Below are 18,147 nucleotides of genomic sequence, written 5' to 3' on the forward strand. Positions count from 1 at the left end.
ATAGGCATATGATTTCTATGAGGGCAAATTGATAGGAATCTTATAGAAAAGTTTCTTTAAATTGTGAAAATGCACAAAAATTCATTAGAGTTGCACTGTTTTATGCACTAGTTCTTAATACTGGGGACTGGGTGGTAGTGAAGAAATTATATGTCTTTATAGGGATTCACACATCCCTTACCTTATTGCCAATAAGTCTTCCCTTATTGCCAAGAAACAAAGTCCCAAGGAATAGGCATAATGGGAGGGTTATTAGTAGTATCCTTAACTTTACACTGTCCTTGTGTTAAAGTCAGGGGAACTAGCCTCTTCAGTTTTTAGAGAAGAGCTAAATGAAAAATGTATTGTCTTTAAAGCATAAGCGTGTAACATCTTCCTGTTTCTTCAAAGATGGAGTATAAATAGGATAAAATGCACTTAGATTGTCAGTAGCTTTGGATCCACCCGTTTATATACAGGAAAAATTATTTACAAAAAGTTTAATATTTTATCTGTGGAGAAACACTTACAAGTTACGATTTCATTGTTCCATAATATTTTGTTCAAGTATACATCATTCAGGTCTTAAAGGACAAATAGGTAGAGTTGGGAAAGACTGGCCTTGTCAGTGTCCTTTGGTGTGAATATTTAATAGTTAAATGCTTCAGAGTAAAACAGAACATAAAAATGTTTTTGCAGATTTTAGAACTGACAGGAAAAATGTTCATTTGTCTAATGACAGATGTGACATTTTCAAAAAGCAGCACTTCTCTTATTTATACATCTCTAAGATAATGAATGAACTTTGGTATATTAAGAGAAGAATCATCAAACAGGGAAAAAAACTCAAAGCAATTAACAGGCATAAGTTCTATAGTTTTCTAAGAATCAGATAATTCTTTACACATTCTAAGCATTGAAGCTTATTTTAATATAGTTTGCTCATTGTTATAGTTCAGAAAAAAAACTTAGTTTCAGTTATATTACCAAATGTTTATCTATGTCTGTATTACTCTAGCTAAATATATATAACTAAAATCAAGGATTTTTCTATTTATTTGCAGACATCTTTAGTAGAGACAGAAAATTTTAAAAAATTACTAGTAAATATGTAATTGTATCACTGAATTAGAAAAAAGTTAAGTAGTTTAAATAGTAATACCTGATGCTTGTGAAAAAGGGTGCCTTGCCATTTTCTTCAGTAATGTTAATTTTGAAAATTTAAGAAATTAGACATAAAATGTATGTGACTCATAATTATGAAAAAAATCATAATATAAAATATGTAGTCATTATCATTTCAACTATACAAAAGGGGGAGGTGAGGGGAAATACCTGAATATATACAAAAGAATTATGTTGGGGTAGTGAGAAACTGGTAAATTTTTTTCTCTTCTGCCAGCAGATAACTTTCATTAAATAAAAAGATTTCAAAAATATAGTCGAAAATATATATTTACCTAATATTTAATCAAGATTAACATTTTATGTAAAAAATACCCTCCATTATCATATACAAGCAGCAGCTTCTGTTGTTAATGACAGTTATGTTTATAAAATTTCAAGGATAAAATAAAGTGTTATTCATCCAACCTTAAGTTCAATTACATCAGATGAATGACATTCAACTTTGAGTGTCTACCTTTTGCAACATATTGGCGATAACTCAAATTATGTAGCCAATCTTGAGCAGTATAATAGGCACAATGTCATTTTCTAGCAGTTTGACTATTTTTGCTGTTTTTGTGACAAAGTTCAGAGGAAAGAAATTTAGACTCACATCCATGAAAGAATTGTATAATGATACATTTTTCCTAAATGACAGATTGTAGCAAGATAGGCTATATACCATCCAAGATATCGGTCTAACAAATGATACAGAACTATGAATAATGCCTGTTTTTAATTGAAAAGATCAGAATAGCTGGGAAGTAAAAACAGGCAAATCTCTTTTCAACTGATTTTATTCTACCTTCCCTCCTCCAAAATGCATAGCGTGGAGAAGTCAGTCTAAAGCAGAGTAGCACCATCCTAAAGCATCGCATCCCTCAGCCTCTCATCTGCTGCTTATTAGTTGATGGGAAAGTTCATGAACTGCGCTGAACCTTAGATCCCCTGTTTGTAAGGCAGTGAGAAGAACAAAACTGACGATTTACAGAGTAGCTGGGAACAGTAAACGAAATACAGAATGAGTAAATAAAAACTAAAACAAACAAAGGAAAATGGGAGGAAATCCTTATATGAATTGACATTTACTGTGTTGGTGTTAGATGTGTTTTACTCTTCAGCATTTCTCACAAAAAATCACACCTAATTTTTAATAGAAATTTGTTTAATTTGCTCACAGATGTAGGACAACCGACAAAAGTTATGGAAATGAAAAGAAAGGGAGGTTGGTGCGGCAGCCTGAAACCCTGGGAGGCCTTAAATTCTGAATCAATTTAATCCCAGCTGGCTGTCGAATAAATCTAGAGCTGTGAAAAGTACTAGGAATTGGGACTTTAATAAAAGAAAAATGGGCAATTATATCTGGAATATTGTAAGAATTTCAAGGAACTCTCATTTCAAAGCAACCAAGTTCCATGAAATTCAATAGCTCAGAAGCCCCTACAACCACTAACTTGACATGGTCTGTTTTCTTTGTTCTTCTCAGCCTGACATTCCATTGGTCTGTGCATGCCACACAGTGAGAAATAATTTGATTTAAGGAACACTAAGTGGAACACTTTTTGCTTCTCCATTGCAAATGGTCAAATTTAATTTATATAAACCTACATTCTTTAAATATTGTGTAGTTTCATAACTTGGAATGATTTATTTAACAACTTTAGGCCTCAAATCCCTAAATTATGAAGAAAAAGAAGTATGACAGATATGTAAACGATATATGTAAGCAAACAGCCTAGCATAATATTGACACATAGTATGGGTACTAGTTTGCCTCATATTTCTCAGTCTTTTGTACTTTCACAAATATATGTTATGAATACATTTGCCATTTTAAATTAATTTTTACTATTCCATTTATACTTAGGTTTTACAGTAGTTGTTCTTTCTCCAGAATCATTAACTTCTAGTCATAGCTACTTTCTATAACTAATTTTTTACATCATAGACCATTACTTCTTTTTAGAATTTTTCCTAATTTTAACAAAAATATTTTAAGAGAATCAAATTATATTATTTTAACAATGTTTCTTTTCCATGTGATGTATTGATAAGGAGCAATATTCTATCGTATAGCACTAAACCTTCCGCTTTGTAATTTCTAAATCTGTTTGATGTAGTAGGAGGGGGAAATATGCTCATAGAGGCAGACAGAATTTGTTTCAAATCCTAACTATCACTTTTTATGCAGACGTGAACAGATCACTTAATCTTCTGAATTTAGGTTTTATTATAGGTAAACTAGAATAATACACCCTTCTCGATTTTATTATAAAAATTAAAGGCATTAATAAACCTAAAGCATTTATCACAGCACCTGTCAAAGAGTAGGAACTCAGTAAATAGTGATCATTCTTAAAGATCATTCTTAAAATGATCTATTTTTGCCTGTCTCTTTCATTTGAATGCTGGCTCCTAGAGGGAGACCAATGCACTCCATCTTGTTAACCCTCTCTGAACTCATGCTCAAACTGGCTTTAGAATTTTTGATTTATTGTGAAACAGAACATTTTATATATGTTTTATGTATAAATTTTATATTTATGTGCATATATCTTCATACATGACATATATCACACACACAACCAAATATATATTTTTCTTTTGCTTATTATGAACTCCCCCTGTAATTCAGGAATACTATTTATATTTTTTCCCTTAATTCTAAATCTTTGACTATCTCTGTCACATTGACAACTTAAATAGTTTTATTTAGTAAATTACTCCAATGATTAGAATCTATTGGTAAAATAACAAAATAATGAAGGGAAAACTACTAGGTTATATGACATACCCAATAGAATGAAAATGTCCAAAAACTTTAAACATTAATTTCAGTTACATGTCTAACTTGGCAATAATATAGCTGCATGCTCCTTTTAAAACATATTTATGTATTACAGGTTAAATATCTTCCTACTGGCACTTAAATTATACCACAGTTATTTTCCTATATTCATGCTATACTGCAATATGACAACACTTCCTGATAAAGACTTAAACAAATATGTTGGATTGGCAAGGGAAGAGTGGTGGAAAAGTAAAGATTGTATCTTTTTGGTAGCTCTTCATCAGGGTACTGGAGTGTATAAAGAATTGGAGGCTAATCCCCAATCTATATCTTAGGATATTGTTACATTCATACTGTACACCTGTCTCACGGTCCTGACAGGAGAGTAATTACTGCTGAGATAAGCCTTTTCTGGAATATATGCAATTTATTTGCCTGAGAAAAGGAAAGAAGTCTGCCACTTTAATAATGTTTAAGTATACCTAATCTATTTCTTTTCTATTCCTAATGTTTCCTAAATATGAGAAAGAAAGAGGATTTGAAAGTACTTACAGCTGCCTGTTCTTTATGTAAATCATGCATGGGTCTGTAATATTCTATCTTAAAATGACTGGCATGAAATAATGCCACGAATTATAATAGAATGTAGAGCAAATGGAGAATTACTTTTAAGATGAATTCGGGATATGGTTTTCATGCAAAAAGAATGTTTCTCTTATCAAGTAGGAATTATTCTGTTATTAAAGCTTCAAGGGCACACAATTTTATTCAATTTGAATTCTGAATATATTTTTAAACCAAATCGAAATTACTCTTCTACAGACTCTTGATATAGAGCTATTTAGCCATATGTACTTCTTAGTCTTTTATTTTTAGCTCCCCCTTTTTTATTATGCATAGTAACCTGATTACACATAATGCTATACTTTCAATTCTTCGATTGGCTTCAATTTTTCAAAATTCATCAATGCTACAAGTGTCTTTATGCAGACCCATACTTTACTATTCAAATATTAACAAATGAGCTGAGAACTTGGCTTACAATTAAATAAAGCAAATGGAATTTTAAAAAGCTGGGGGAAAATGTTTATATGTTTACTTACACTAAAGTAAGAATTTTCAATATTTGGTTTGAATGAGAACAAAGAAGTTTAATAGCACAAAAAGATTTTTTAAACTTGTTTTATGTGATTTGGCTTTTTGGAGTTACTCTTTATATTGTAGGAAAAAATATTTAACTCAGTGATGTGCCTACTATATTAGATACCTGGAACAGAGCATTTTTAAAAACTTCTATAAATAAAGCTTACTTTAAATAATAATTATGACATAAAATGGATATTAGTGATGGCCAGAAAAAAATGTGGCTAGTCAAGACTTTGTCGTACTGAACTGAACTTTGTTAATATGATTATGTCAAGTAGTAATGTTTTAATAAACATAATATTTATTAATAAGAGTCTACAAAAGATGCAACTTAGGCACCTATTAAATCTTGACCCGATGCGACATTTTTTATTAGTGCACTAGTTTTAAAATATACAATTTAAATAGAAAAAATGTTCAGGATTGAAGATACTCAGATCCAGTAAATTATTTAATGTACTAAAATTTCCAAGTGAGGGGAAATGGAGTTTGTCATTCCGAAGTATGCCTCTGAGCTATTATGTTAAGCTGCTTATTTTTAAGGAAATAAAAGAGACTCAGAAAAAACCTTTGACCTTCTCCCTAACTGCCTAAAAGGAGTTTAGATGGAGGACCTGAGCCAGGGAAGGAGCTATCACCGCAGGTAACTACAGTTTATTATGAACTAGGGTGTGATGCACAGGGAGGAACCTAGCAAGGCCCATTTGTTCAAAGTCCTCTCTGTATCTTATTGTTAAAGATGGCCCAGCAAACATTTATTTACTAAACATTTGCCTTTTCATCTCCATGTAACTTGCCTTCCTCCCTACCCTTCTCCTTAGCTCAAGAATGACATATAAGCCTCAATTGCTTCCTTTGTCCTCTGACCTTATTCTAATAGCACTTTGTGTACATACAAAATAAATTTAGTGAGTTTCTCTGACTTTGCCTCATGCTAACTTGACTATTAATCCAGTCAGAAGAATATATAAATATCCCTCTCTCCCAAATATATACCTCACAGCACTTACTCTAAGCCATAAATTAAAAAAAAAAAAAAATGCTCCACATGTTTACATTAAGTGACAGAACTAAAGTAACTCATGGCCTATTCTTTCACTTTGCAATGACTATGTTCTCATTGCTTGTTTTGAATTTATTGTTGAATACATTAATATGTAGTAGCATAGAAGTTGGAAACACAAATTGAGCTTAAAGCTTGCCGGATGATTTGAACTATTAATCTTTATGTAGATTTCGACTCTAACTGGAAGTTCTCCCAATTAACTTTCATTTAAAAATAAAATGTTTATTAAGGGATGAGCAATAAAAATGTGATCATTAAAATGTTTAAAAGTACATGCATGTAAAATGTAAAACTCAGTCATAACCTGGAGTTATTAAATTAGAATTTAGGTCTACAATAAAATCTTTCTGGGGAGGAATCTCATCACTGACATTTAGAATTGTCTGCCTAAAGTAATAGTAAATACAGATGAATTTTAGTCATTTTTTAATTATTGTTTTAAATGTCTTACAGTCAATGTATCCCCTTACTAATGTGATTAGTCTATAAACATGCAGTAGTTAAGATAACTGATAGCTTTCACTACCTTCTGACAAGTTTAAATATTGTCATGTTGATAAGCAGAGGAAGACTATAAAAGCAAACATGGAAAACACTTTCGTTTTGCCTTGTTTGATTTTTCTTTATTGTTTTAATGATGGCTGTAGTAAGGTGTGTATTTATTCTTAGACAAAGCTAAATAACTGTTATGCCCAGAAAACTTGTTTTGGGGTGACCCACTTACACTGGCCTTTTTTATTGTTGTTGTTTTTTAAATATACTGTTGGCCAGAAGGGACTGGAAAGAAATACTCAAAGTTATGAAAAACAAGAATCTACGACCATGAATACTCTACCTAGCAAGAGTTTCAATTAAAATGGAAGTGAGATAGAGAGCTTCCCAGACAAAAAAAAAAAAAAAAAAAAAACCTTAAGGAATTCATCACCAATGAGCCAGCATTACAAGAAATGTTAAAGGGACTTCAGGAAAAAGAGTGAAAAATAAAATAGAAATAACAAATATGAATAATAAAATGGAAGTTAAAATGTACCTATCAGTAATCACTTTGAAAGTAAACAGATTAAATGCTCCAATCAGACATAGGGTAGCCTAATAGATAAGAAAACAAGACCCATGCATATGTTGTCTCCAAGACATCAACTTCAGATAAAATGATACTCACAGACTGAAAGGGACAGAAAAAGTTATTTCATGCAAATAGATATGAAAAAAAGCCAGGGTAGCAATATTTATCAGATAAAATCAACTTTAAAACAAAGGCTATAAGAGACAAAAAGGGCATTACATAATGAAGAGATTGATAAATCAAGAGCCCATAACCATAGTAAACACATATGCAACCCAAAGTAGGAGAATCTACATACATAAAGCAATTATTGACTGACAAAAAGGGAGAGATCAACAGTAATACACTGAGAGGAGGAGACTTTAACATCCCTTTGATACCAATGGAGAAATCTTCCAGGTAAAGAATCAACAAAGAAACAATGAGTCTAAAAGACACAGTAGAACACATAGATGTGTTTAATAGATATTTTCAGAGCATTTTACTCCAAAGTAGCAAATATACATTTTTATCAAGTGCACATGGAACATTTTTTAGGACAGACCACACATTAGAACACAAAACAAATCTCAATAAATTTAAAAAGACTGAAATCATATCAACTGTCTTCTCTGATCACAATGGTATAAAACTAGAAATCAACGACAAGAAAAAACTGAAAAATACACAAACACATGGAGGCTAAATAACATGCTACTAAACAATGAATGTATTATCAATGAGATCAAGGAAGAAATTCAAAGACATCTAGAGACAAATAAAAATGAAAACACAATTACTCAAAATCTATTGGACACGGCGAGAGCAGTCCTAAGAGGGAAATTCATAGCAATGCAGGTTTACCACCATAAACAAGAAAAAGCTCAAATAAATAATCTAACCTTACAATTAGAAGAACTAGGAAAAGAATAGCAAACAAAGCCCAAAGTGAATAGAAGGAAAGAAATAATAAAGATCAGAGTGGAAATAAACAAAATAAGAGTCTAGAAAAAAAAATACAAAAGATTAATGAAACCACGAGTTGGAACTTTGAAAGGATAAACAAAATTGACAGACCCTTAGACTCATCAGAAAAAAGAAAAAAAAAGAGAGAAAGAGAGGACTTAATTAAAATCTGAAATGAAAGGAAAAATAACTTGGACTCCACAGAAATACAAAGGATCATAAGAAAATACTACAAGCAATTATATGCCAAAAAATTGGACAATCTGGAAGAAATGGACACATTCCTAGGAATGTACAATCTCCTAAGACTGAGTCAAGAAAAAACAGAAAATCTAAATTGACCAATTACTACCAATGAAATAGAATCAGTAATCAAAAACCTCCCAAAAAACAAAAGACTTGGACCAGATGGATTCATAGGTGAATTTTACCAAACATTCAAATAAGAATTATCACCTATTCTTCTCAAACTATTCCAAAAAATTCAAAAAGAGGGAAGGCTCCCTAACTTCTTTTATGAGTCTACCATTACCTTGATTCCAAAATCAGGCAAAGACATTACAAAAATAGAAAACTGTAGGTCAATATCTCTTATGAACTTTGATGTAAAAAACCTCAATATTAGCAAACCAAATCAGCAATACATTAAAAATACCATATACCATGATCAAGTTGGATTTATTCTTGAGATGCAAAGTTGGTACAATATCCACAAATTAATTAATGTGATATACCACATTAACAAATCGAAAGATAAAAACCATATGATCATATCAATAGATGTAGAAAAACCCTTCGACAAAATCCAGCAACCATTTATGATAAAAACTCTCAGCGAAGTGGGGATAGAACATAAATAACATAATAAAAGACATATGACATACCTACAGCTAACATCATACTCAATGGGGAGGCTAAAAGCATTTTCCTTAAGATCAGGAACAAGAGACAGATGCCCACTTTCACCACTCCTCTTCAACATTGTATTGGAAACCTTAGCCACAGCTTTAAGAAAGAAATAAAAGGTATCCAAATTGAAAAGAAAGAAGTAAAACTCTTGCTATTTGCTGATGACATGATACTATATAGAGAGAACTCTAAAGAATCCACAAAAAGAAAAAAGAAAAAAACCTGTTAGAATTAGAACTGATCAATGAATTCAGTGGAGTAGCAAGAAACAAAAATAAATATTCAGAAGTCAGTGGCATTTTTATACACCAATGATCAACTTTTGGAAAGAGAAATTAAGAAAACAATCTCATTTACAATTGCATCGGAAACTATAAAATACCTGAAAATTGAATTAAACAAGGACGTAAAAGACTTGTTTCAGAAAATTATAAGTTGTTGAAAAAATAAATTGAAGAAAATACAAATAAATGAAAGCACATACCGTGCTCATGGGTAGGAAGAATCAACATCATAAAATGGCCATACTACTCAAAGTAATCTATAGATTCAATGCAATCTCTATCAGAATACCAATGGCATCTCTCAGAGACCTAGAATGAATAATCCTAAAATTTACATGGAGCCATAAAAGACCCTGAATAGCTACAGCAATCTTGCAAAAACAAACAAACAAACAAAAAACCAAAGTTGAAGGTATCACACTACCTGACATCAAACTATACTACAAGGCTACAGTAATCAAAATAGCACGGTGCTACCACAAAAACAGATACACTGATCAATGGAACAGAACAGAGATCCCAGAAATAAATCCACACCTATACACTCACTTAATATATGACAAAGGAGGCAAGAATATACAATGGGGTAAAGACAGTCTCTTCAATAAATGATATTGGGAACATTGGACAGATTCATGAAGAAAACAAAAGAAAGAAACTGGACCCCTTCCTATATAGTATACAAGAATATATTCAAAATGGATTAAAGACTTAAATGTAAGGTCTGAACCATAAAACTTCTAGAAGAAAACATAGGCAGTAAATTCTGATATTAATACAGTAATTTCTTTTTGGATATATCTCCCTGGGCAAAGGAAACAAAAGAAAAAATGAATGGGACTACATCAAACTAAACAGATTTTGTACAACAGAGGAAACCAAAAACAAAATAAAAAGACGACTGATTGGGAGAAGATATTCACTAATGATATATTCGATAAGAGGTTAATATTTAACATATACAAAGAACTCATACAACTCAACAATAAAACAAACAATCCAGTTAAAAAATGGGCAGAAGATCTGAACAGATACATCTCCAAAGAGGAAATACAGATGGCTAATAGACATATGAAAAGATGCTCAAGGTCACTGATCAGAGAAATGCAAATTTAAGCCACAATGAGATATCACCTGAAACTTGTCAGAATGGCTATCATCAATAAATCAAAGAACAAGTGTTGGAGAGAATGTGGAGAAAAGGGAATCCTCATACATTGTTGGTGGGATTGCAATTTGGTACAGCTGCTATGGAAAGCAGTCTGGAGGTTTCTCAAAAAATTAAAAATGAATATACCTTTTGACCCAGCAATTGCACTTCTGGGTATTTATCTAAAAAAATCCAAAATATAATTTACAAAGGTCTATGCACCCCAATATTCAGCACAATTTATAACAGTAAGATATAGAACCAACATAAATGCCCATCAACAGACGATTGGATAAAGTTATGGTTCATATATATAATAGAATATTACTCAGCCATTAAAAAAAGAAAATTCTACCATTTGCAATGACATGTATGGACCTAGAGAGTATTATGCTGAGTGAAATAAGTCAGACAGAGAAAATAAGTACCATATGATTTCACTTACATGCAGAACTTAATGAACAAAAAGAACAAACTAGTAAAAACTGACTCACAAATATAGAGGGCAATCTGGTGATGGACAGAGTGGATGGGGTGTTGTGGGGCTGGGAGGATGGGGTGAAAGGTTAAAGAAGTACACATTAGTAGTTGATAGATGGTCACAGGGATAGGGGACATGGCATAGGGAATGCAGTTAACATTAATATGTTGGGTAGGTGGAAAAGTAGAGGAGAGATGGAACAATTAGGAGGAAGTTTTATAAACTATATAAATGTCTAACCAGTGTACTGTATACTTGAAACTAATTATACATATATATATGTGTGTGTGTGTATACACATATACACTGTAAAAAGCTATATCTGATACTTTTGATTCAGATCAGATAGAAAATGAATAAAAGTTTCTAAAGAGAAGAGTGTGAAATGGTAGAAATTATAAAAGCTTAGAACTACTGACAATATACATTTCTGATATCATTATCCATAAGAAATCAATGAATATTTTGACAGTATAAGTAACAGGCATCCAAATTACTGATAAAACAAGTCATTCAATAGCATAGTGCACTGATCCTAATTGGGGTAAATTTCACTCTTCAGTCTGTGGTCCAACTAAAGTTATTCTTATTTTTAAGTTACCTTCAACTTATTTAAACACATTTTGAATCAATACATAAATATCAAAATATGCTTTCTTTACTATCTGACATTATGTAAAGGGCACACTTTTCGCCCATACTATGAGACCATTTATAAGATTTTTAAGTCATTTATAAGATTAATAATAGTTTACAAGAAAAGATCTTCCTCCCTTTCTGTCCCCAAACACAAGGCTACACTTCACCATGAACATTTCTGATAAACCTCTCAGATTTATTTAGGCACAAGAAGGTAATATTTACACTTTCAGTTTCATACTAACAATAAAATACATTGCATTCTTTGGTGTGACCTTCACTAAATCTCTAAGAAATCGAAGACTTTCTCTCATAAGTGAGAAAAATATTTCTGCTTTATATTACTAAATTTAATAGAGTTAAATCTAAAGTACAGTATGTAATTATTTTAGATACATTTTATTATGGTGATTGATTCTGATTAAGTATTCTTACTTTTGGCTACTATGTTTAGATTTTTGGTCTAAACATATACCTATGCATTAAATAACTTAATGAAGTAAATTCATGAACTCCCAAATCTTTGGTAGCAGAGTTATTTCAAATATTCGAAAATTTCAATACATTCTACAAAATAAACAACTTTTATTTAAATATATATCTAATTATTTATTTTTTAAAAATTCTTATCATCTCCAACTTTAAATGTTGGTTCCTTTCCATGCTTTAGATTCATTAATATTCTGGCTAATCAATACGATATTAAATAATTCTTAGTAAAGTTTGTGTTACAGTTTTCATCTTATTTCCTATGCTTATCAAATGAGTCAATGTCCTTAACAAACATCTTGTTCAGATTTTTGGTTCTTGGTTTGTTTAATTTTTATTCTCAGATTGACTTTTTGTCGACTAGAATCTTAAGGAAGATTATGATGTGGAAAGATAGTAAAAATCATAACTGCTGTCATTAAGCAGTTGTGGCGAAGGAGGTCATTCCACAAGACCCCTCTGATACTCATTTCTCTGTTACAGATTAAATGTTTATGTCCCCCAAAATTGATATGTTCAAGTCTGAGCCCCCAAAGTAATGTTGCTTAGAAGTGAGAACTTTGGAAAATAATTACATTAAGTCATATTAAGTTACACTAAGTCATGAAGGTAGGGCCCTCATGACAATATTGGTGTTCTTATGAAGAGTCAAAAGAGCTCTCTTCCTTTCTCCCCAATTGCATACACCAAAGAAAGGCCTTGTAAGGGCATAAGGAGGAAACAGCCTTCTAGAGATAAGTCCCCCATCAAACAGTGAATCTACCAACATCTGGACTTCCAGCCCCCAGAACTGTAATAAATGTGTTGTTTAAGTCATTCCATTTATGGTATTGTTATAGTAGTCCAAGCATACTATGGCATTCCCCCAACACATGCATCGCAGAATGAAAACCACTAAACCTATTCTATGTTCTTCATTTATTTTCCAAAGATATGTCTGACATTTTCAAAGTAAAACACTACCACATTATATAAAACAGGAACTGAACAATTCTTATATTACCTAAAGATAATTATTAATTGTACTAGACTTTCTATGCATGTATATCTTTATATCAATGTTATACTATATGTGGTTCTCCCCACTTAATTTGATAAATGCACAGCTATAATATATACTATAACTATGTAAATATAATTTATCAAATTGATTATTGATGAATATTTAATACTTTTATATATTTTTAGTATTATATTATTTGACAAATGAAGAAACTGAGGCCAGAAGAAAGATACCTAAATTCAGTCACATAGACAATTAGGCTAGACACTCATATCTCGACTTTTTATATTACTATATTCACTCACTCTCCTCTTCAAGAAGAGAAAAGTAAGGCCACCAGGAAGTTGAATGGAAGAAATCCTTCCTTCGCTCTATTTTGTATTTAATCTTCTAACCCAACATAAAGTTGATCAAACATGGTGTATGCCATGGTCATGTAATGTAGCTGTCAATAAAGACTTGCTAATAAATTGTTGAAAGGGAGATTACATAACACAATTACCATTTGGGTTTTGCTCATCAGAAAGTGTATGAAAAAAAGTCTCAGAAGAAAACAGTATCCCGAATACAAATTCCTGACACTACCCTCTTCCATGCTGACACTACTCTCGAGTTGAAGCATAGGCTGGGGTGGGAAGTCAACATTCAGAGGCACAGTGAGAGAGTTCAGGTTTTGATGGGCGTTAAGAGAAGAGAGAGTAGGCTTAAGACTGTTCTCTTCTGACTTAACTGGAGCAACTGCACTAGCAGCCACTATGCCTGCATTAAGAATGAGAAATCAAGGTTCTGAAGAAAAAACTGCTGACGGAATTCTCCACCCTTGCCAGAGGGTGATACTTTCCTTATTTCTTATTCTAGGAAGATCTGCAGAGTTTTTCTGGCTAGAAAAATTGCAGAGCAGGCACCCAGATTGGTCAGTGGTGTTCTAACACTTGTACCTGAAGAGACCTCAGGATGTTACAAAAAAAAAAACCAATGATTAATATCCTTTAAGTTTGTTCATTGTTCCCAACAAAAGAAGGTTCTATTGGGTCTTTGATCATTTGTGGTTTAAGTTTTCCAAATTTCCACCTGATAACTGAGGATGAATAGAGAAATAAATAAGCAAAAGAAAGTAATATTGGATCTTCAGAGGACCAAAGATCTTAGGAAGGATTAGCAAAACATTGAGGATGGGCCACTGCGAGTGCAGCAGAAATGCCGTCCCGAACAAATGATAAATTTACTACATCAAAATACTCGGATTAACAGGATACGATTAAAATGTCAAAATTGTTTTCGAAATTTAAAAAGAAATTGAATTTGAATATTTATTAGACTAAAAATATAGTGATTATTGAGAACCAAATTAGCAACTTAGAATATTAATGGAAGAAATCTCAGGTGAAGACAAAATACTAAGAGAAAAATATAAGGAACTTGAAGGATAGATCTATGAGACTAAATATGGAAATGGGTTTCAGAAGTGAGAATATTCTATCACTTGAAGCAAAACTTGAGGAAAAACTATATAATTTAAAGGAAGGCTTAAATGGACTGAATAGGATTACTCATACTAGTCAGAATTAAGGTAGAAAAATAGTCACACATCTAGGTAGACCATGGGAAAATGTCATGTGTAGCACCTGAACTAAAAAAAAAAAAAAAAAAAAAAAAAATGGAGTTTTATTTACTAAGAAAAAGGGATCATACCTAAAAATACTATGTTTAGACATGGTATCTTTCTTAGTCAGCTCAGGTTGCTTTAAGAAAACATCATAGACTGGGTGGCTTAAAACGCAGAGGTTAACTTTCTTATAGCTCTGGAGGGTAGAAGTCTAAGATCAAGGTTCCAACATGACCAGGTCCTATGAAGGGGTCTCTTCGTGGCTTGCAGTCAGCTACCTTCTGTGTGTCCACACAACCTTTTCTCAGTGCCTGGCAATGGAGAGATTTCTCCCTTTTCATCTTCTTACAAGGCCACTAATTCTATTGAATTATGACTCCACCCTCATGACTTCATTTAACCCTAATGACCTGCTAAACGCCCTATCTCCAATATAGTTATATCAGGGGTTAGGGATTCAACACATCAATTTTGGGGCAATACAATTCATTCCATAGCGGTATCTCTCATCTGTCAAGGTAAAGAGATATTCAAAGATTTAGAGATGACATTGCTATCCCATCTGAAGGGAACACTTGGGAGAGGATTCTAATCAAATCATAAATGAATCAGAAGAGATCATAAAATGGAGAAAAATGAAGAGGGAAAGAAGCAGTGATATGTAGTAAATCTTACACTATATATAATCGAAATTTAAATAGATAACACTCTGAGTAGGGGTATATAAAAGTCACGAATAACAAATCTTAAAAGAAATATCTTTCAAATGAAAACCAACTAAAAGAACCAAAGTCACTAAAAGTCCTCAAGAATCTCAGCGAAATTCATATAAGTTTCTGTGGGAGAGAAGAGAGATGAAAATAACATTTTAAAGATCTCATTTGATGGGAAAGTGGTCTTAAACTTGATGATATACATGTTGTTTGGTTTCTTCTATTTGTGTGTGTGTAAGTGAGTGAGTGAATACTGTAAGACCACTACAGATGTAATTTATTTTCAACATAAAAAAAAATACTATTTACATAGCCCAAGCTATATAAGTATGACTAGCCAGTGCTCTTCACATTATCTCAGAGCAGAGCAAAAGAGATTTTGTTCTATTATAAAGCAGTTGAGAGTAAATATCCTGTGTGTGGACCAATTCCTTCCAGTTTACCAAACTCAAAACTCCTTCCTGAAAAGTATATTTCTTATTTTCTCCAATTGTTGCCCCGTCACATATACTACCTGAGGACACTCTGATATTCTTTTATCTAATATCTCATTAAACATCATTATGTATGTGCAAAAAATTATCTGTTAAAACAAAATTAGTAAATCTCGCAAACATAAGTGATACATACAAATTTTAGGAAAAATAATTTCAAAGATCTTAAAGTTGTTCCCAAGAGTACAAACCTCTTCTTTTCTTCTTTTGAAAGAGAACAGGTAGGGATAAACTAAAAAAGTGTGGTTACAAAATATATTCGTGTTAAAAAATGTAATTAACAATGTGAACAGTTTTCCCAGTTTCTATACAATTTAAATCAACACTATTTTGAGCTTCTTAGTATATTTATGCTTTGTAGAATCTACTAACCAAGCATGAAAAAACAGCTGAACTAAGGTAATAATTTTGAAATCATAGAGAAAATAAGTTTTGAAATGTGCTTTTAATACTTGATAAATATAACTTGTGCAAAATTTCATTTGCTAATATTAACTAGGCATGAACATAAACAGTATGTGCTACAGACAAAATTGTGTCCCTCTCAAATTTATATACTGACACCCAAATCCCCAAAGTGATGCTATTTGTAGATGGGGTCTTTGGGAGATGCTCAGGTTTAGATGAGGTCCTCAGGGTAAGGCCCACATGATGAGATTAGAGCTTTAAAAAGAAGAGACACCAGAGAACTTGTATCCCCTTTCTCCCTCTCCCTCTCTCCATGCACATGCACTTAGCAAAGGACATATGAGCACACAGCTAGAAGCAGCTGTCTATAGGCCAGGAAAAAATAGTTCTCACCAAAATCCAACCATGCTGACATTATGATCTTGGACTTCTACTTTCCAGAGCTGTGAGAAAGTTTGCTGTTTAAAATAGCGGTTCCCAACCTTTTTGGCACCAGGAGCCATGCTCCTATAAGTGAGTATCTAATGCTTGATGATCTGAAGTGGAGCTGAGGCGGTGATGCTAGCCCTGGGGAGTGACTGCAAATACAGATGAAGCTTCGCTCTGTCACCCACCACTCATCTCCTGCCCTGTGGCCTGGTTCCTAACAGGTCACAGACCGGTACCGTGGTACTTTGTTATGGCAGTTCTAGCAGCCTCAAATGGCACGAAAATAGCTATTTATGTAATAGCCAAAAGAGAGTCCCATCCCTTCTTCAGAATCTTTGATTTTTACTGGGTTTCAACAGGTAGACATTTACCCTCTAACATACAATTTCACTGGAGTCTATAATTTATTCTAATGCCCCTAAAGCAATGATTCTCTCAGGCACATTTGGCAATGCCTAAAAGGTACTATTGGCATTTAAGTTGGGTAATCAACTCAGAAAAAGTGTTCTTTGTTTTTTCTTTCAATATTGGTTGTGCTCTGATTTTAAACAGCATATACAAAAATATGAGACTTTCATTTGTTGAATGAAATAGGAAATTATTACTTCCAGTATCAATGTTACATAGTTATCATTAAAATAATTTAGTATCCCTCCCTCCAAAAAAGTCCTTGATTGGCTGATTTAGTAAAATGAAGTTGTGTATTTTTTTTTTACTATAAACTTGAAATACCAAATTGACTACAAGCTGACTCTTGAACAACATGGGTTTGAACTACTCAGGTCTGCTTATATCAGAATTTTAAAACTTTGTAAATCAACTATTAAACCATATCCATGAAACCAATAATCAACATTGATCTAACCATAGAACAATCTAAATAAAGGTCAAGGCTCAGTAGATACATAGTCACTTGTCAAGAATCAATAAAATACGCTCTAAATTTATCATCTCACATATTAGTTCTCAGAAGCTTGATGGTCTATAAACAGTGTTCTGTCATTTAATTATATTTAATAATTACATAATACTTCATTGTTAATGTAGTCAAATCTGTAGTCAAATCTGAAATCATTATAAATTATAAACACATTTTAGAAAAGTAATTCTTATATATCAAAAGTATTTTCATGTTATAAAAGTATTATTTATTACATTTTTACAATGTCACATTTTAAAAAGTACCCTAAAAACATGAATTATATACATTTTACATTTTTGTATATTTATATTTGAGATTTATATATCTATATTATCAATAGTCCCATTAGGTTAATACTTTTGGTAGTTTTATGAAAATAAAAAGCAAAATATATTTTTTCAGGATGATTACATAATTTGCTTCATATACATGTTTGTACCTCTAGGTATAGCAGCATGGA

At 32.1% G+C, this 18,147-nt stretch overlaps 1 protein-coding gene across 7 annotated transcripts in view; it reads right to left on the reverse strand.

Moving 5' to 3' along the window:
• CCSER1 (coiled-coil serine rich protein 1) overlaps positions 1-18,147 on the reverse strand; it is a 1,108,427-nt gene that overhangs the window by 565,105 nt on the left and 525,175 nt on the right. The gene's annotated exons all lie outside the window — the stretch shown is intronic.

Source organism: Rousettus aegyptiacus, unplaced genomic scaffold (genome assembly GCF_014176215.1).
Source record: "Rousettus aegyptiacus isolate mRouAeg1 unplaced genomic scaffold, mRouAeg1.p scaffold_m13_p_10, whole genome shotgun sequence".
NCBI lineage: Eukaryota > Metazoa > Chordata > Mammalia > Chiroptera > Pteropodidae > Rousettus > Rousettus aegyptiacus.